At 37.9% G+C, this 22,096-nt stretch overlaps 1 protein-coding gene across 18 annotated transcripts in view; it reads left to right on the forward strand.

Annotated features, from left to right (window-relative positions):
• Positions 1–22,096, forward strand: part of MEF2A (myocyte enhancer factor 2A) — a 180,742-nt gene that overhangs the window by 16,079 nt on the left and 142,567 nt on the right. For 13 of the 18 annotated variants that reach the window (XM_086364838.1, XM_086364853.1, XM_086364858.1 and 10 more), the window contains exon 2: positions 17,535–17,620. The exons of the other annotated variants lie outside the window; for them this stretch is intronic. The gene's annotated coding sequence lies outside the window, so the exon portion shown is untranslated. The remainder of the gene's footprint in view (positions 1–17,534; positions 17,621–22,096) is intronic. 18 annotated transcript variants of the gene reach the window in all.

Consider the following 22,096-nt stretch of genomic DNA (forward strand, 5'->3'; position numbering starts at 1 on the left):
TGTAGAAAGGGTACAACCCCATTTATTACTGTGCTACATTAATTACCATGTGATGTGTAAATCGTAGACACAGTGTATAGATTAGGGAGTTCAGGGAAGGAAGAGTTTAGAAGTGACCAGGGGATGCTTCATGAGAGAATTGATGTTTGAACTGGATGTCAAGCTTTATTGTCAGAAATGTAGAAAATATATTCCACAAAAGATATTCCATATGTATTGAACCCAGTTTGGCTTAGAAGTTCAGTTCAGTTGCTCATTCCTGTCCAACTCTTTGTGAGCCCGTGGACTGCAGCACACCAGGCTTCCCTGTCCATCACCAACTCCTGGAGCTTGCTCACTACTCCTGTCTATCATGTCAGTGATGCCATCCAACCATCTCATCCTCTGTCATCTCCTTCTCCTCCTGCCCTCAATCTTTCCCAGCATCAGGGTCTTATGCAGTGAGTCAGTTCTTCATATCAGGTGGCCAAAGTAGTGGAGTTTCAGCTTCAGCATCAGCCCTTCCAGTGAATATTCAGCACTGATTTCCTTTAGGATTGACTGGTTGGATCTCCTTGCAGTCCAAGGGACTCTCAAGAGTCTTCTCCAACACCACAGTTCAAAAGCATCAATTCTTTGGTGCTCAGCCTTCTTTGTAGTCCAGCTCTCACATCTATACCTGACTACTGGAAAAACCATAGCTTTGACTAGATGGACCTTTGTTGGCAAAATGGTGTCTCTGCTTTTTAATATGCTGTCTAGGTTGGCCATAACTTTTTTTCCAAGGAGCAAGGGTCTTTAATTTCATGGCTGCACTCACCATCTGCAGTGATTTTGGAGCCCCCCAAAATAAAGTCTGTTGCTGTTTCTAGTGTTTCCCCATTTTTTGCCATGAAGTGATGGGACCGGATGCCAAGAACTTTGTTTTTTGAATGTTGTTTTAAGCCAAACTTTTCATTCTGTTCTTTCACTTTCATCAAGAGGCTCTTTAGTTCTTTCTTTGCTTTCTGCCATAAGGGTGCTGTCATCATATCTGAGGTTATTGATATTTCTCCCGGCAATCTTGATTCCAGCTTGTCCTTCCATCCAGCCCAGCTTTTCTCATGATGTACTCTGCATATAAGTCAAATAAGCAAGGTGACAATATACAGCCTTGACATACTCCTTTCCAAATTTAGGACCAGTCTGTTGTTCCATGTTTGGTTCTAACTGTTGCTTCTTGACCTACATATAGATTTCTCAGGAGGCAGGTCAGGTGGTCTTGGTATTTCCATCTTTTTTTCCACAGTTTGTTGTCATCTACAAGTCAAAGGCTTTGATATAGTCAATAAAACAGAAGTAGGTGTTTTTTTGGAACTCTCTTTTTCGATGATCCAATGGATGTTGGCAATTTGATCTCTTCCTCTGCCTTTTCTAAATCCAACTTGAACATCTAGAAGTTCACAGTTCATGTACTGTTGAAGCCTGGCTTGGAGAATTTTGAGCATTACTTTCCTAGCATGTGAGATGAGTGCAGTTGTGCAGTAGTTTGAACATTCTTTGGCATTGCCTTTCTTTGGGATTGGAATGAAAACTGACCTTTTCCAGTCCTGTGGCCACTGCTGAGTTTTCCAAATTTGCTGATAAATTGAGTGCAGCACTTTCCCAGCATCATCTTTTAAGATTTAAAATAGCTCAACTGGAATTTCATCACCTCCACTAGTTTTGTTCGTAATGATGCTTCCTAAGGTCCACTTCACTTCACATTCCAGGATGCCTGGCTCTAGGTGAGTGATCACACCATTGTGGTTATCCGGGTCATGAAGATCTTTTTTGTATAGTTCTTCTGTGTACTATTCCCTTGTGGCTCAGCTGATGAAGAATCTGCCCACAATGTGGGAGACCTGGGTTCAGTCCCTGGGTTGGGAGGATCCCCTAGAGAAGGGAAAAGCTACCCACTCCAGTATTCTGGCCTGGAGAATTGTATAGTCTATGGGGTTGCAAAGAGTCGGGCACGACTGAGTGACTTTCGCTTTTGCATTCTGTGTACTCTTGCCACCTCTTCTTAATATCTTCTGCTTCTGTTAGGTGCATACCATTTCTTTCCGTTATTGTGCCCATCTTTGTATGAAATGTTCCCTTGGTATCTCTAATTTTCTTAAAGAGATCTCTAGTCTTTCCCATTCTATTGTTTTCTTCTATTTCTTTGCACTCATCATTGAGGAAGGCTTTCTTATCTCTCCTTGCTATTCTTTGGAATTCTGCATTCAGATGGATATATCTTTTCTTTTCTCCTTTTCCTTTCGCTTCTCTTCTTTTCTCAGCTATTTATAAGGCCTCCTCAGACAACCATTTTGCCTTTTTGCATTTCTTTTTTTTGGGGATGGTCTTGATCACTGCCTCCTCTACAGTGTCACGAACCTCCATCCGTAGGTCTTCAGGCACTCTGTCAGATCTAATCCCTTGAATATATATTTCACTTTCACTTTCATTGTATTTCATTATACACTTTCACTGTACAGTCATAAGGAATTTGATTTATGTCATACCTGAATGGTCTAGTGGTTTTCCCTATTTTCTTCAATTTAAGTCTGAATTTGGCCGTAATGAGTTCGTGATCTGAGCCACAGTCATCTCCCTGTCTTGTTTTTGCTGACTTTATAGAGCTTCTCCATCTTTGGCTGCAAAGAATATAACCAGTCTGATTTCAGTATTGACTGTCTGGTGATGTCCATGTGTAGGGTCGTCTCTTGTGTTGTTGGAAGAGGGTGTTTGATATGACCAGTGCGTTCTTTTGGCAAAACTCAGTTAGCCTTTGCTCTGCTTCATTCTGTACTCCAACCCCAGTTTTGCCTGCTACTCCAGATATCTCTTGACTTCCTACTTTTGCATTCCAGTCCCCTATGATGAAAAGGACATCTTTTTTTGTTGTTACTTCTAGAAGGTCTACAGATCTTCATAGAACTGTTCAACTGCAGCTTCTTCAGCATTACTGGTTGGGGCATAGACTTGGATTACTGTAATATTGAATGGTTTGCCTTGGAAACAGAGAGAGATCATTTTGTTCTTTGGCTCAGAAGTAGAAGACAGTAAACAAGGAAGAGAGCATGAGACCAGATTGCAGAGCACCTTGGATGTTGAGCAGGTTCAGCTTGGTTCTTCAGCTAAGTAAGAGCTGTTGAAAAGTCTTTTAAACTTGGAATGGACCAGGGCCTTCTTTAATATTAATATACCTATATAACAAGATAGGGAAGATAATATGTCTAATAAAGCTTGGTTCTTTAAAGAATAATGCTTAACAACACTTTGTTTAAAAAGGACAGTTCTAGCCTCATTCTTTGATTATTTGAGATAAATTCATGGGAATATATGCTTTTCAAGTAGAAGACATGTATAAAGATAGATATTCTTTTCTCCCTCTTCTCTGTATCTCACTTCTTGATTGTCTTTCCATGTCAGGCCAAATGCTGTGTTCTCCATAAAGAACTGATTCCTTCCAATTAGGAGGCTTTTCTTTTGAAATCCTCCATTAAAGTTTGGATCTGTCATTTTGTACCTACCATGTTTGATGTTATAATAAAGGCAGTAAATGTATACACACTGCATTGAAGGTTTTATGCTTGTGTCTTATTCTTGCATTTTCATGTGGATTTTTAGTGAATATATCGTGATCTATTAAATTTCTGTCTTTAAAATGACCCTAGATTTTACCCTAGGATTTGGGCTGAACTGAGGTTTTGGACTGAACTTCCGCTGCTGGTCTCGATCAGTAATTCTGAGCATTTTTTTCTGCTAGGAGATACAGTAGATGAAATTTTGACACATTCACTTCCATGGATCTGCTTAGCAGGGAAGTAAACTGTTACAGTGGTTTATAATTGCCACAGCTCTCCTAGGATATGTTGTCAGTGTTAGAAGTAGTAGATGCTGTACGGTTCTTAGGGCAGTAACTGTAAATCTTCCTAATTCTGTGCCACTTAGAAAAGTTACACCAGAATGCAAGCAGAGGTAATACTATCGGGATAATCTAAAGGCACCCACCTCTCTATTTTAAGGCTCAAAGCGGCCCTTTAGCAATATCAAATTATTTGCAATGAAAATCCCAAGTTATAGTATTCATCTTTGAGAATAACTTTAGGGTGGTTTGTGTTTTTTCTTTTCCATTAGTGCAGGTATTTTTGTTGTTACTATTAGTTTTAAATAGATCGAATCCTCTTTTGATGTGGATTAGACTGGTAGTCTGGATTTTATGCCTGGATTCCATTTCATTTCTTAAGTTTTAGAGCTTGTCTTCCTAAAAAGACCTCTGAGGCATATTCCAATTCAAACTGTAGGAAATAAAGTGTTCAAATTTTTTCTAGATTCTGGTGAACATCCTTATTAATATGGACATCTGTTTGATGCACTTCGGCAGCTTACCAGACTGTTTAACCAAAGTGATGTATATTTGGCCATTCATCATGTTAAGTGCCTAGTGTGAAATTTGAAAGTGTGTTGATTTTTAAACTTTTTTTGTGGACAAAATATACTTTTTGTTATTGGGGTTCGAGTGGTTGAGGACTGTAAAAAATGATAAATTCCAGTAACTATATGCCTGACAAGCAATACCAGGAGTGTTAGCCCTTAAGGTTGGGTTGAAGCATAGAACAGATGGAGCTTCAGCATTTGAGATGTAACATCCTCCACTTGGTGAAATATAGCAGTATCAGAACATGTAATAAATGTTAATATTAAATATTAATATGAATGCTGTATGGTTGCTGATTATAGATTTGAGGGTGATAAATTATTTGGAGAATAAAATGGGAACTAGTAATTTATGTAAAATGCTTAGTCATTTGTGGCTTAACTTCAGCTATGTATATCATTATGGGGAAGATGTTAGATACCATAATGAAGCAAGATTATAGAAAATAAAATGCAAAGATACTGTATAACAGTGGAAATGAACACATATATCCACACAAAACTCATATGCCATTGCTCATAGCAGCATTATTTATAATAGGTAGAAAGTGGAAACAACTCAGATGTCTGTCAACTGATGAATGAATAAATAAAAGGTGGTGGGTTTGAGTACTGATGCATGCTGTAATGAATGGATCTTGCAAACACTGTTAAGTGAAATAAGCTAGTCATGGAAGACCATAATATGGTTCAATTTATATGAAATGTTCAGAATAGGCAATTCTAGAGAGACAAAAAGTTGATGCCTCACTGCAGGGCTTGGGGTGTGGGGTGGGAATAGGGAGTGGAGAGTGACTGCTGAGAGATACAAGTTTCTTTTAAGGGTGATGAAAATGTTCTAGAATTACTGGTGATGGTTGCACATTCTTGTGAATATAAAAAACATTCAGGTGTATATAACTTGAAATGTATGAATTCTATGGCATGTGAATTATATCTTGAAGCTATTTCCTTTTTTATTTTTATTTTTAAACAGAGGCTGTGTGAAGAGATGTTTTGGAGTAAATGGGTACTTTGGGGGAAGCAGATGGAAGTGGAAGGGCATGGAGAAAGATGGGCATTTCTTGGCATCAGTATACTATCACATTTTAACGCAAATGATGCCTTCTCCATTTGCTGGCTAAGAATGTAACAGATTGTGTTTTAGTGGGCATTGTATAAGAACCCAGCTTTTTAACATTATACTGATGCTGGAATTGTGCATTATTCCACTCGGCAGGATTAGTCTTGCTTTTGTCTTATTTTTGTATTTTTTGTAGTATTAGGTTGAAATGCTTTCCTGTTTTCAAGGTGATGCATAATTGTGTTCTGCCCATCCATCCATTGTACACCCTGCTTTGCTGTTTTTGTTCACACTTGCTCTCATTTGTGTCATCTTTCTTACCTCCTGTATTTGGAAAGTCCCTAGTTTCCTGTGTGCTTGAAATCACTTTCTTCCTTCAGTGCTTGCTTCTGTGAAATTAACAAAAAGGTACTGTTTCTTGTGGCTTAGTATCTTTTTATGTGTTTATAAATCTATCCTTTTAAGGCCTTAGTAGTATTTTTTTTTCAATTCTAGCGTTATATTAAATGATTCCAAATATATTCCAAGACATCTCATTTGGCTTTTGCTGTGTACAGTGTTTGGGTTTCCCAGGTGGCGCTAGTGGTAAAGAACCCACCTGCTAATGCAGGAGGCATAAGAGAGAAGGTTTCGATCCCTGGGTCGGGAAGGTCACCTGGAGGAGGGTATGGTAACCCACTCCAGTATTTTTTTTTTTACCCCAGGTTTTTTTTTTTTTTTTTAATTTATTTATTTTAATTGGAGCATAATTACTTTACAATATTGTGGTGGTTTTTGCCATACATCGACATGAATCACCCACAGGTATACATGTGTCCCCCCATCCTTAACCCCCCTCCCACCTCCCTCCCCACCCTATCCTTCTGGGTTGTCCCAGAGCACCAGCTTTGAGTGCCCCGCTTCATGCATTGAACTTGTACTGGTCATCTATTTTACATATGGTAATATACATGTTTCAATGCTGTTCTCTCAAATCATCCCACCCTCCCCTTCTCCCACATAGTCCAAACATCTGTTCTTTACACATGTGTCTCTTTTGCTGCCTTGTGTATAGGATCATCATTACCGTCTTTCTAAATTCCATATATATGCATTAATATACTATACTGGTATTTCTCTTTCTAACTTACTTCACTCTAATAGGCTCTAGTTTTCTCCACCTCATTAGAACTGACTCAAATGTGTTTTTTTTTATAGCTGATATGTACCACAACTTCCTTATCCATTCATCTGCCAATGGACATCTATCTAGGTTGCTTCCATGTCCTAGCTATTGTAAACAGTGCTGCAGTGAACACTGGGGTACATGTGTCTCTTTCAGTTCTGCTTTCCTTGGAGTGTATGCCCAGCAGTGGGATTGCTGAGTCCTATGGCAATTCTATTTCCAGTTTTTTAAGAAATCTCTACACTTAAAAAGTTTGCATTCCCACCAGCAGTGTAAGAGTGTTCCCTTTTCTCCATACTTTCTCCAGAATTTGTTGTTTGTAGACTTTTTGATGATGGCCATTCTGACTGGTGTGAGCTGGCACCTCACTGTGGTTTTGATTTGCATTTCTCTGATACTGAGTGATGTTGAGCATCTTTTCATGTGTTTGTTAGCCATCTGTATGTCTTCTTTGGAGAAATGTCTATTTAATTCTTTGGCCCACTTTTTGATTGGGTTGTTAGTTTTTCTGGTATTGAGCTGCATGAGCTGCTTGTATATTTTGGAGATTAATTCTTTGTCAGTTGCTTCATTTGCTATTATTTTCTCCCACTCTGAAGGCTGCCTTTTCACCTTGCTTATAGTTTCTTTGTTGTGCAAAAGCTTAATTAGGTCCTATTTGTTTATTTTTGCTTATATTTCCATTACTCTGGGGAATGGGTCATAGAGGATCTTGCTGTAATTTATGTCTTTTACGTTTGTGTGATTTATGTTTTTGTGGTTTCCTCCGTGTGTATGCTTATGTTTTTGTGATTTATATTTTCCTCTACAAGTTTTGTAGTTTCTGGTCTTATACTTATCTTTAATCCATTTTGAGTTTAGTTTTGTGTATGGTGTTAGAAAATGTTCTAGTTTCATTCTTTTACAGGTGGTTGACAAGTTTTTGCAGCACCACTTGTTAAAGAGATTGTCTTTTTGATCCTTTGTCACAGATAAGGTGTCCATAGGTGCACCTTATCTCTGGGCTTTCTGTTTTGTTCCATTGATCTGAATTTCTGTCTTTCACCCCAGTCTTCTTGCCTGGAAAATTCCATGGACAAAGAAGCCTGACAGACTACAGTTCCATAGGGTCAAAAAGAGTCAGACACTCAGCACACACACACTCATGTATACATTTTTTGACTTCTGATTTCTTCAACAAAGTGATCATTTTTTAATAGGAATATTGCTGACTAGTTGACTTCCAGTGGCATTCTCCATCTGTTCCATTTGCCTCCTTTTCTGGGTTATTTCTTTACAAAGCTAGCACTTACTGAGCTTGTACTGTGTGCCAGGCAATATGCAAAGTATATATGCTTATTTAATTCTCTAACTAAATTTATGAAGTATATGAACTACTGCTGTCGTGTTTTATAGATGAGAAAACTAAGACTCAAAAGATAATGCTGATTGTTCTTGGTCTTAACTACATATGGTGTATAGCTTTTCTGTGTTGTATATATGTTTTCATAATGCTTGACCTTCGTATGTATTTGATGGTTTCTCAAAATTTTGCAAATGTATTCCTGAATCGAATCATACAATACGTATTCTGTGTCTGGATTTTTTCCCTCACCAAAATGTTTTTGCAGTTAATCCATGTTTATGTCTATCAGTATTTTGTTCCAGTTTACTGTTGCCTAGTGTTCCTTTATATGTTTATATCACAATTTTTTTCATTCGCCTTTGATGGACACTTTGGTTTCCAATTTGGAAATAAAATTTCTCCCCTTCATTTTTGTGCTATTTTCATCATCTGTTTTATGCTGCATGTTATTATTATTATATATTATTGCTACTTTTGCTTTACAAACTTGTATCTTTTTAAAAATTAAACGAAAATAAACTCATATATCATTTCTGTTGGTCTTCCTTTGTGTAGAAATAAGTTTTTATCTGCTGTTTCTTAGAGCAGATTTATAGAAAAATTGAATAGGAAATACAGAGTTCTCATATATTAATACTTGTCTCTCTCTCATTCTTTATCTGTCTCCTTTTCCTATTATTAACATGTTGCATTGTTGTGATACCTTTGTTACAGTTGATATTGATGCATTATTATTAACTAAGTCCATAAGTTTATGTTCACTTAATTGTACAGTTCTGCTGTTCTTCCTGAAGAACTTATTTCAGTGTTCCTTGTAGAGCAGGCCTACTTGTGACAGGTTCTGAGCTTTTGTATATCTGAAAGTGTCTTTATTTGTCCGTCATCTGTGAAGGGTATTTTTGCTTTATGTTGATTTTAATTAACAGATTTTTACCCCTAGCACTTTAAAGGCGTTATTCCTTTGTTTAAACTTGTTAAAACAAGTTTTCCCTTACTTTCGTTGCTTTTAAGATTTTTTTTTTTATATTACTGGATTTTAGCAGTTCGATTATTACGTGCTTTGGTATGGTTTCTTTGTGCTTGTTTTTTGTTCAGTGAGTTTCTTGAATATATAGGTTTCGTTTTTCTCAAATTTGGAAATTCTTCTGCCTTTATTTCTTCAGATATTTTTTTCTGACTCCCTATCCTTCTGGGACTACAGTTACACCACTTTTAGACTGCCTTTGATATTCTTGCAGGTACTTGATGCTCTGTTCTTCATTTCTTTTTTTGCTTTCTATTTTCACATCTTCAATTTAAGGATCTTTTTTCCCTGCACTGTTGAATCTGTTGCCAGGTATATCCAGTTTTTTTTTTTTTTATTTGAATACTGTATTTTTCATCTTCAGAGATTCATTTGATTCTTTTCAAAGTAATTATCTTTTTTCTATTTTTCATTAAATCCTTTAATATACTTGCAGCATTTTAACATTTACATCTTTGAGAATATCATCTTTTTCTTGTTTCTGGGTCTGTTTTCTTTTCTCAAAATTTTTCCCCTTAATATGTTAACACATTTTTCCATTTTCTTATGTTTAGTAAGTTTCGATTGACTCTTGGACATTCATCATGCTGTTGTGTGGATTTTGTTGGTTTCTTCTCAACAGGTTTTAATTTGTTTTGGCGGTGTATTCAATTTCTTATGGAAAAGCAGGTTAGCACTACTACTAAGAGGGTCATTCTGCTTTGGTTTCCACTGATTGCCCCAGGTTTCAAGTGAGATCCTTCTCCCTTCTGGTTGAAACTTGAACATTTCCAAATCTTATGTAACCTCTGGTAACTTTTGAAATGTATTTGAAATTCATATCTCAGCCAATAAACACCTTGTATTGTGTTTATAGACAGTTACTTTATGTTTTGGGGTGTTTTTTGCCTGTTTTATTTTTGTCTTAATCTGGATTGACTTTTCAAACTGTTTTTACATAGACAGCTCTTTTCTTTGACAGTGTGTTATGCTCAAATTTTATGCTCAAAATATGCAGAAATTTTGATAATTTCCAAACATAAAGATAGTAATTTCCTTCATAATTTTATCAATAATTTTAATCAAGATTTGAGGAGATACTTCTTAGGCCCTCAAGATTTGAAACTAGGAATGCCAGTGTCGTGTTAGCGGCACTTTGGTTTCACTTTGCTTTCTAGTTTGTTTACATTCACTGATTAGACACTTAAATAACAAGCTAATGTGGCAAGAGATACGAGGTAGGGAACAGATCACTTAATTTAGGTCATTCGGGTCTTCAGTAACAACAGTTGTACTGGATTTTGTCTGTTTGCTTGATAAAGCAAATTTGGGACATTTGAAGAAAGGTTTTGAACCTTGGTCATTTCGTTTAACCCTTTTTGTTGATACAGAAAACTGGAAGATGACAATAACTTGTGCTACAGTATAAAATATGAATTTCAACATTTAATTATCACTGAAATGATAATACATTTAAAGGACTTATTTTAGGGTACCCCTTTTAAAAGTTTTTTTTTTTTTTTTTTAATGATCTCCATGTGATTTTTGTGGTACTGTTTGTGTAATTTTTAGTTATGGTAATTGTAATATAAAAACTTAAAATGTTTTTTTAAGGTTGTAGAGAAATGATCAGTGCTTATCATTTTTTGTTTGTGTCAAGCACTGACCTGTTATTTGTCAGGATGTCTTCATGGGTGTTGATATATGCATTGTATTTCTGAAGCTGCTCAAATGTATTAGCCCTCTGAGACTGATATACTTTGCTGTGTTTTGAGTCTATTGCTGTATTACACATTCATTTATTTCATTTACTGAATTTATTCAGCACAAGTATTAACTGAACTGTGGTTATACATAGCTGTTAAAAGCATTCCTGGGTTCTAACCCTGGCTTTACTGCTTTATTGATTTAGCTGTATGACTTTGGCTAGTTGCTGCTTAGTATTTGTTTCCTCCTGAGGCTAATAATGAGGTTATGGTTAGCTTTACATCACTTTATATGTGTAAAGCAGTTAGGATACTGATTAGTATATGGTAAATACTCAAATGTTATTGCTGCCGTTTAGTTATTATTAGTATCATTGTTATGTTAGGCCTTTCCTGGATACCTTTTCTCAAATTTTAATCCCCTCCCTATGATAGTACTTCTTTTCTGCTTTTTTTTTCTCATTAAGGACTTTATACTAACCTGCTGTGTACATTATATATCCTGTATTCACTATGTGTTGCACGTCACTTCCACTAGAATGTAAGTTCCCTTAAGTCAGGAGTAGATATAGAAATTTATTCCTAGCACCTAGAAAAGTGTTGGGAATATATTGGATGCTTGGTAAATGTTTTCTGAATACATGCTGAATTGTGTGCCAGATATTGACTAGATATTCAGTTCAGTTCAGTCGCTCAGTCATGTCCAACTCTTTGCGACCCCATGAATCACAGCACGCCAGGCCTCCCTGTCCATCACCAACTCCCAGAGTTCACTCAAACTCATGTCCATCAAGTCAGTGATGCCATCCAGCCATCTCATCCTCTGTCGTCCCCTTCTCCTCCTGCCCCCAATCCCTCCCAGCATCAGGGTCTTTTCCAGTGAGTCAACTCTTCTCAAGAGGTGGCCAGAGTATTGAAGTTTCAGCTGTAGCATCATTCCTTCCAAAGAACATCCAGGGCTGATCTCCTTTAGAATGGACTGGTTGGATCTCCTTGCAGTCCAAGGGACTCTCAAGAGTCTTCTCCAACACCACAGTTCAAAAGCATCAATTCTTCAGCGCTCAGCTTTCTTCACAGTCCAACTCTCACATCCATACATGACCACAGGAAAAACCATAGCCTTGACTAGACAGACCTTTGTTGGCAAAGTAATGTCTTTGCTTTTCAATATGTATCTAGGTTGGTCATAACTTTCCTTCCAAAGAGTAACCGTCTTTTAATTTCATGGCTGCGGTCACCATCTGCAGTGATTTTGACTAGATATTGGGGATACAGAAATGAATAAAGTACAAAAAAGTTCCTTCTGTTAAATAAGCATATAGTATAATAGACTCATACCTATAAAACTGTACTTAGTTTGCCCCCCTCTAAGTGATGGTAATGGTAAAGGAAACGTGAAGATGCCTTCACAGAAGATGTCCTTGAACTGGACATTTGGTCTACCTAAGAGACAAGGGGGAAAGCTGTTTCCAGTCAGAGGTCAAAACTTGAATGAAACTTAACAAGCCATTGTTGTCCTGGACTAGGATAGCTTGTAGTCAAGGTTAACAACAGTGTTAACTGTTGATGGAGAAGGGAATAGAAGTAGAGGGTGCTAGGAAATTGGTGGGGACCAGGTTTGGGAGAGCTGGCTGTTAGAGGTACCAGCTGTCTAGCTGTTGCCTGGACAGAGTAATGGGATTTTGGATATTCAGTATGTGAAACTTAATGATAACTGACTGAACCACTAACATTTTAGTTTTGGTTTTATTTTTTGAGGGTGAGGGTATATTTCATTATAGATTGTTATAAACTATAAGAACTTGCTTTTTAGAATATTGCCTTTTAGCAACTATTTTAGAACTGTATATAAAATAAACTTGCCAATAATAGTTAACTTATAGAATTGAGGAATTAATATTTTTGATATAAGAATAGGTACCATGTGTGTAATCATCAAAGTTGTATTTAATGAGTTATTTACCAAGGGTCAGATTGCTAAACTTTTAATTCCTTCTGTGACACTGACACAAATCTAGTGTCAAAGTACATTTAAAATAATTAGTTTTGTTTAGGCTGAGAAACATGAAAAATAGTTTTGTTTTGAATTATTAGATTTTAGAAATTAGTACTGTAACTGTATTTGAGGACCTTTTTCTGAGTTCTACATTTCAGTACAATTAGATTGAAAGCAGAAATCAGGTTTCTAGCTCCTTTTAACCTCACAAAAAACAAAAGGCTTAGTTGTATGTGGGTGTTTTAAAGTTCAATTTTTTAATACTTAATTTGTTTATATAAAATGAATATTTGGCATATTGTGGCTTTCCCCCTGCCTCTAAAAGGGGTGTACATTTCAGTTAGAAACAAAACTGCAGTACCACAATAATTAATACTACTAAGATTCAAGATACTGGTGTTTGTGTGGAGAAATTACCATTTTCATTTGATGAAGCAGATTTACTTGGGGATTGCCATAATTACTGAGTCATGCAATTCTAAATTGCTATTAGGTTGGTACAAAAGTAATTGGCAGTTTCGGACCTTGAATTTTAAATCATTATCACCAGGCTCAAACGCATTTTTATTAATCGAGATAGGAACATTATAATCAACACATTTTTGCCAGTGAGAAATAAGTTGTTTATTCCTGCAGCATAAAAATCTATGCATCAGACCAACTTTTGGAAACTGTTGGAACTCTTTTCTGCGTCCTGCTGGTTGTTGAAGTATTTTCCCTCCAAAAAGTTGTTGAGATGCTTGAAAAAGTGGTAGTTGGTCGCAAGCGGTCAAGTGAACGTGGTGGATGAGGCAAAACTTTGTAATAAGATTCGTTCAACTTTTGAAGCGTGGATTGTGTGACGAGCAGTTGGCTGTTGTCATGGAGAAGAATTGGGCCCATTATTTTGACAGTGCTGGCTGCAGGCATTGCAGTTTTCTGTGCATCTCATTGATTTGTTGAGCATACTTCTCACATGTAATGGTTTCACCAGGATTCGGAAAGCAGTAGTAGATCAGATGGGCAGCAAACCACCAAACAGTGACATGACGTTTTTTGGGTGCACGTCTGGCTTTAGAAAGTGCTTTGGAGCTTCTTCTTGGTCCATCCATTGAGCTAGTTGTCGCCGATTGTTGTCTTTCGTTTCGTGTCACCATCCACTCTAGAAATGGCTCATGGTTGTTGTGTAGAATAAGAGAAGATGACACTTCAAAGCGATGTTCTTTTTTGATTTTTGGTCGGCTCAGGAGGCACCCACTGATCGAGCTTTTTCACCTTTCCAGTTTGCTTCAAATGCTGAATGACCATAGAATGGTCAACGTTGAATTCTTTGGCAACTTCTCTTTTAGTTGTAAGAGGATCAGCTTTGATGATCCTTTAAGTTGGTCACTGTCAACTTCCGATGGCTGGCCACTGCCCTCCTCATCTTCAAGGCCCTTGTCTTCTTAGCAAAACTTCTTGAACCACGACTGCACTGTACATTCATTAGCAGTTCCTGGGCCAAATGCATTGTTAACATTGCGAGTTGTCTCTGTTGTTTTACGAGCCATTTTGAACTCGAATAAATAAATCAGTTGAATTTGCTTTTGATCTAACATCATTTCCCTAGTCTAAAATAAATATAAAATACACAGCAAGTTATATCTTTTGCCCTTTCATACTGTTCATGGGGTTCTCAAGGCAAGAATGCTGAAGTGGTTTGCCATTCCCTTCTCCAGTGGATGTTTTGTTAGAACTCTCCACCATGACCCGACTGTATTGAGTGGCCATACACAGTACGGCTCATAGGTTCATTGAGTTAGACAAGGCTGCGATCCACGTGATCAGTTTGGTTAGTTTTCAGTGATGGTAGTTTCCATTCTGTCTGCTCTCTGATGGATGAGGATAAGAGGCTTGTGGAAGCTTCCTGATGGGAGGGTCTGGCTGTGGGTAAAACTGAGTCTTGCTCTGGTGGGCAGGGCCATGCTTAGTGAATTTTCTAGTTCTGCTTCATTGACTTACCATCTACTTTGACATAAATAAACATTGACATAAACATCGACTTCATTGACATAAACATCTACTTCTGCTACATTGACTACGCTAAAGCCTGTGACACTGTGGATCACAACAAACTGTGGGAAATTCTTCAAGAGATGGGACTGTCAGACCACCTTACCTGCTTCCTGTGAAAACCTATATGCAGGTCAAGACACAACACAGAACAATGGACTGGTTCCACATTGGGAAAGGAGTATGTCAGGGCTGCATACTGTCCCCTGCTTATTTAACTTATATGCAGAGTACATCATGCAAAACGCTGGATTGGATGACGCGCAAGCTGGAATCAAGATTGCCAGGAGAAATACCAATAACCTCAGATATGCAGATGACACCACCCTTATGGCAGAAAGTGAAGAGGAACTAAAGAGCCTCTTGATGAGTGTGAAACTGGGGAGTGAAAAAAACTGGCTTAAAATTCAACATTCAGAAAACTAAGATCATGGCATCCGGTCCCGATACTTCATGGCAAATAGATAGAGAAACAGTGGAAACAGTGATAGGCTTTTTATTTTCTAGGGCTCCAAAATCACTGTGGACCATGACTGCAGCCATGAAATTAGATGATTGCTTCTTGAAAGGAAAGTCCCTTGGATTGCGAGGAGATCAAATGAGTCAATCCTAAAGGAAATCAATCCTGAATGTTCATTAGAAGGACTGATGGTGAAGCTGAAACTCCAATACATTGGTCACCTGATGTGAAGAGCCAACTCATTGGAAAAGACCCTGATGCTGGGAAAGATTGAAGGCAGGAGGAGAAGGGGATAACAGAGTACCAGATGGTTGCATGGCATCACCGGCTCAAGGGACATGAGTTTGGGCAGGCTCAGAGGGTGAAGCACAGGGAGGCCTGGTGTGTTGTGGTCCATGGGGTTGGAAAGAGTTGGACGTGACTGAGTGACTGAACAACAACACAAGTAATAAGTCATTAGCAAAAAAAAAAAAAAAAAAAGAGAAATGCATATTAAAATGATGTATAACTTTACCCACATTTATTTAAAAATGTATTATAATATCAAACAGCAAATTTTAACAATGCAAAATTGCAGTTACTTTTTGCACTAATTGAATAGATTAACATTATAATTGATCCTGGCCAACCAGGGTGAGGAGAGGCTTACATCTTTCTCTTTGTACCTAAGTGCCTTGCTATTGGAGCTTCCCTCATAGCTCAGTCAGTAAAGAAGCCACCTGCAATGCCGGAGGCCCCGGTCTTCTGTTTCCAAGCAAAAGTGTAACAAGACTGAATCATTCTTTATGCACTACACCATTGGTTAGCATTCACTGCTGCTAAGTCGCTTCAGTCGTGTCCGACTCTGTGCGACCCCACAGACGGCAGCCCACCAGGCTCCCTCGTCCCTGGGATTCTCCAGGCAAGAACAGTGGAGTGGGTTGCCATTTCCTTCTTCAATGCATGAAAGTGAAAAGTGAAAGTGAAGTCGCTCAGTCATGTCCGACCCTCAGCGACCGCATGGACTGCAACCTACCAGGCTTCTCCGTCCATGGGATTTTCCAGGCAAGAGTACTGGAGTGGGGTGCCATTGCCTTCTCCGTAGCATAAGAGTTTTCATTCTTTTAAAGGGAACAATGAAAATGAACATAAAATGCCAAAAACAAGTATGAAACTGAATAACGTCTATTATTCACATTAATAAAGGAACACTTCAGTTTCATACTTGTTTTTGGCATTTTATGTTCATTTTCATTGTTCCCTTTAAAAGAATGAAAACTCTTAAGTATATGCAATTGCATTGACTACATACACATTTTATGGCAGTATAAGTCACTGACCCTTTGACAGTTTTTTTTCCTAAATTAGAACGTAATACAGTGAACATTTTCAACTATTTTATGAGAACGTAAGTTCAGTAGGCTCTGTGTACCATGTAAGTATAAAGTATATCTTGGGATACAGAGGATAGGAAAATGGGACCTGGGACACCAATTTGTGGATCTTGGCATGGGTAGTATGCTGCTGCTAAGTCGCTTCAGTCGTGTCCGACTCTGTGCGACCCCATAGACGGCAGCCCGCCAGGCTCCTCCATCCCTGGGATTCTCCAGGTGAGAATACTGGAGTGGGTTGCCATTTCCTTCTCCAATGCGTGAAAGTGAAGTCGCTCAGTTGTGTCCAACTCCTAGGGACCCCGTGGACTACAGCCTACCAGGCTCCTCCATCCATGGGATTTTCCAGGCAAGAGTACTGGAGTGGGGTGCCATTTATTACTAAACATTAAAGAAAACTTGAAAAATTGGATTAATGACATTAGAAATGCCCAGTTCGCTAACATTATGTTTCTATTAGCCAGATAAAACAACTGAGTTGTAAAGATGTATTTTCCATGGTGCTGATGAACCTGTTTGCTGGGCAGGGATAGACACACATATGAGAACAGACTTGTGGACACAGTAGTGGGGAGAGAGGGGGAGGGATTGAGAAAGTAGCGTTGAAACATACGTACTGCTGCATGTGAAACAGATGGCTGCGCGAAGTCACTGCATAACGCAGCTCAGCCTGGTGCTCTGTGATGATCTCACAGTTGGGACGGCGGGGAGGGAGGCTCCAGAGGAGGGAACATGTGTATAATTACCACTGATTCACATTGTTGTATGGCAGAAAACAACAACACTGTAAAGCAATTGTCCTCCAGTTAAAAATTAAAAATTTTAAAATTATTTTTCTATTCAGTAAGTATTTGTAGAACTATCTGCCAGGGGTAGTGTTCAGTGTTGAAATTTGTAGTAATGAAATTATATTTAATTTTGTTTTAGAGTTAAGAATAATAACCAACTTAATATTTTTTTCTTTATTAAGGAATTGGATTTTGTGAAAAAGGAATAAAGAAGAGTTTTCTGAAAGGATCACATCTAAGTGCACTTTTTGCTGATACATCACTTCTAGTAAGACATTCTTTTCATTTTTCTATGTTATGAAGTAAATAAACACAATGGGAATGTTTTTGAAAAAAATTGACTGTCTCTTGAGCTTGAATAACAGTCATTTTGGAGTTTATGTTGGGGATTAATGTAGATTAATTAAGGAAATTTGTAAAATCCAGTCTGACATTCACATACACACAATATATGTAATATTGTATGGTGACAGTTTCTTGAATAGTGACACTGCTGAGATAATTCCAAACTTTTACATCTTTTCCACTTTCATCTTCCATGACAATTACACATATTGAAGATAAAGAAAATCTATAGTCCATATTAACTGAGACAATAAGTTGGTAGAATAGAGGGATTTTCAAATGAAAGACAAAGTGGACAGGTCTAGCCATATTTCTTGAAAGGTAGAAGGATTGAAGGAAAAATTTAAGCAAATTTAAGAACACTTTTTAACATGTGAGCTTTTTTTGTGACTTGTTTTTTTGCCTTAACTCATAAGTCCATATTTGCAGAGTTCTGGAGTAGGCTATTTTGATTTAAAAACTTATGTTGGCCTAAGATATGTAGTTTTCAAAAAGCTTTCATAAGTGAAACATCACCTGAATTCTGTTTTCTGTTCAAAATGGAAGAGAAGTGAGTTATAGTGATATTAGAATATTGTAAAATATGTAATTTCACAAAACGTTCAGTTCAGTTCAGTTCAGTCGCTCAGTCGTGTCCTACTCTTTGCAACCCCATGAATCCCAGCACGCCAGGCCTCCCTGTCCCTCACCAACTCTCGAAGTTCACTCAGACTCAAATCCATCGAGTCAGCGATGCCATCCAGCCATCTCATCCTCTGTCATCCCCTTATCCTCCTGCTCCCAATCCCTCCTAGCATCGGGGTCTTTTCCAATGAGTCACCTCTTCGCATGAGGTGGCCAAAGTACTGGAGTTTCAGATTTAGCATCATTCCTTCCAAAGAAATCCCAGGGCTGATCTCTTTTAGAATGGACTGGTTGGATCTCCTTGCAGTCCAAGGGGCTCTCAAGAGTTTTTTCCAACACCACAGTTCAAAAGCATCAATTCTTTGGCACTCAGCTTTCTTCACAGTCCAACTCTCACATCCATACATGACCACAGGAAAAACCATAGCCTTGACTAGACGGACTTCTGTTGACAAAGTAATGTCTCTGCTTTTTAATATGCTTTCTAGGTTGGTCATAACTTTTCTTCCAAGGAGCAAGGGTCTTTTAATTTCATGGCTGCAGTCACCAACTGCAGTGATTTTGGAGCCCCAAAAAACAAAGTCGGACACTGTTTCCACTGTTTCCCCATCTATTTCACATGAAGTGATGGGACTGGATGCCATGATCTTCGTTTTCTGAATGTTGAGCTTTAAGCCAACTTTTTCCCTCTCCTCTTTCACTTTCATCAAGAGGCTTTTTAGTTCCTCTTCACTTTCTGCCATAAGGGTGGTATCATCTGCATATCTGAGGTTATTGATATTTCTCCCAGTAATCTTGATTCTAGCTTGTGCTTCTTCGAGCCCAGCATATCTCATGATGTACTCTGCATAGAAGTTAAATAAGCAGGGTGACAATATGCAGCCTTGACGTACTCCTTTTCCTATTTGGAACCAGTCTGTTGTTCCATGGCCAGTTCTAACTATTGCTTCCTGACCTGCATATAGGTTTCTAAAGAGGCAGGTCAGGTGGTCTGGTATTCCCATCTCTTTCAGAGTTTTCCACAGTTTATTGTGATCCACACAGTTAAAGGCTTTGGCATAGTCAATAAAGCAGAAATAGATGTTTTTTTGGAACTCTCTTGCTTTTTCGATGATCCAGCGGATGTTGGCAATTTGATCTCTGGTTCCTCTGCCTTTTCGAAAACCAGCTTGAACAACTGGAAGTTCACGGTTCACATATTACTGAAGACTGGCTTGGAGAATTTTGAGCATTACTTTACCAGGGTGTGAGATGAGTGCAATTGTGTGGTAGTTTGAGCATTCTTTGGCATTGCCTTTCTTTGGGATTGGAATGAAATCTGACCTTTTCCAGTCATGTGGCCACTGCTGAGTTTTCCAAATTTGCTGGCATATTGAGTGCAGCACTTTCACATCATCATCTTTCAGGATTTGGAATAGCTCAACTGGAATTCCATCACCTCCACTAGCTTTGTTTGTAGTGATGCTTTCTAAGGCCCACTTGACTTCACATTCCAGGTTGTCTGGCTCCAGGTGAGTGATCACACCATTGTGGTTATCTTGGTTGTGAAGATCGTTTTTGTACTGTTCTTCTGTGTATTCCTGCCACCTCTTCTTAATATCTTCTGCTTCTGTCCTTTATGGAGCCCATCTTTGCATGAAATGTTCCCTTGGTATATCTAATTTTCTTGAAGAGATCTCTAGTCTTTTCCATTCTGTTGTTTTCCTCTATTTCTTTGCATTGATTGCTGAGGAAGGCTTTCTTATCTCTTCTTGCTATTCTTTGGAACTCTGCATTCAGATGCTTATATCGTTCCTTGTCTCCTTTGCTTTTTGCTTCTCTTCTTTCACAGATATTTGTAAGGCCTCCTCAGATAGCCATTTTGCTTTTTTGCATTTCTTTTCCATGGGGATGGTCTTTATCCCTGTGTCCTGTACAATGTCATGAACATGAACATCCATCCATAGTTCATCAGGCACTCTATCAGATCTAGTCCCTTAAATCTATTTCTCACTTCCACTGTATAATCATAAGGGATTTGATTTAGGTCATACCTGAATGGTGGTTTTCCCTGCTTTCTTCAATTTCAGTCTGAATTTGGCAATAAGGAGTTCATGATCTGAGCCACAGTCGGCTCCTGGTCTTGTTTTTGTTGACTGTATAGAGCTTCTCCATCTTTGGCTGCAAAGAATATAATCAATCTGATTTCAGTGTTAACCATCTGGTGATGTCCATGTGTAGAGTCTTCTCTTGTGTTCTTGGAAGAGGGTGTTTGTTATGACCAGTGCATTCTCTTGGCAAAACTCTATTAGTCTTTGCCCTGCTTCATTCTGTATTCCAAGGCCAAATTTGCCTGTTACTCCACGTGTTTCTTGACTTCCTACTTTTGCATTCCCGTCCCCTATAATGCAAAGGACATCTGTTTTGGGTGTTAGTTCTAAAAGGTCTTGTAGGTCTTCATAGAACTATTCGACTTCAGCTTCTTCAGCGTTACTGGTTGGGGTATAGACTTGGATTATTGTGATAGTGAATGGTTTGCCTTGGAAACAAACAGAGATCAGTCTGTCATTTTTGAGACTGCATCCAAGTACTGCATTTCGTACTCTTTTGTTGACCATGATGGCTACTCCATTTCTTCTGAGGGATTCCTGCCCACAGTAGTAGATATAATGGTCACCTCAGTTAAATTCACCCATTCCAGTCCATTGCAGTTCACTGATTCCTAGAATGTTGACATTCACTCTTGCCATATCCTGTTTGACATTAGGGGATGGTTTTTGGTGTGTTGTAATATGTTCACATTGACATTCTATTAGATATAATTGATCAAGCCTGATGGTTATGTCAGTAAATCTTGTGAAAGGTACTTAAAATATTTTCTGTTGTTATTCTTTTCATTTTAAGAATAGTTTTGCTACTTAATGTAAGGTTTAAATTTTTCCTTCAGTGGTAGGAAGAACTTTTATGAACTTACAAAATGAGTTTTTTCTTATAATACTTTATTCCAATATCAAGTTTCCTATGGCCATACATTTTTCTTGTTAAATCTTGAATGCAGAACAACCCATTTTATGATATTTTTCAGGTTAGGGAGCTAGAGGAAAAGGTATTATTTTTTAATTGAAAAGTGTCCTTTAGTTGAAAACTTGTATATACACAGGAAGAATGGGGAAAATGAAGTTTAATTCACATTTTGAAATATAAATCTTGTTTAGTTTTCTATAAATCTTTCAATGTTTGATTTTTTTCTTTTCTCAACTCGTATGTATATATTTTGTTCACTAATAGCTCAACACTGAGTGAATTGAATTAAAGCACTGCAGGAATTTAGCCATTTCCATTCTAGAGAATTTCCCCTATAATTTCCCTATATTTCTGTATCTTCCCTGCACCTCTGTGGTGGCTATGAGCATAGCTTTAGGTGTTGTATTTGCTTCAGGGAATCGTCTGTGATAACTTCTTTTACTCAATTCTAAAGATTATTCTTTATAGCAGGCTTTGAGTGGTTCTGAGAGTTGTGATTGAATTAAGAACTACTTGGCTTGGAGTTACTGAGTACTTAGAGGGAAATGCTCTTTCCTTTTGAGTAGTTTCAAATGTTGACTTAAGAACCTCAGATTTGTTTTCCCTAATGATTCTGCCCTAATTTGAAGTAGAAATTGGAGGAATTAGCACAGATATTGGGCAATATTTTCCCTACCTTTTTCCTTTTTCTTCAAGTCTTCAAACTGCTTTAGGCTCTTACATTCTAAGTCTTTTATGTCATTTGAGTTAATTTTAATGTATGGTATTACAT

The sequence above is a fragment of the Bos grunniens genome, chromosome 21 (assembly GCF_055505025.1).
Source record: "Bos grunniens cultivar Pamir isolate PY7600 chromosome 21, Bosgru_T2T1.0, whole genome shotgun sequence".
NCBI classification, from domain to species: Eukaryota; Metazoa; Chordata; class Mammalia; order Artiodactyla; family Bovidae; genus Bos; species Bos grunniens.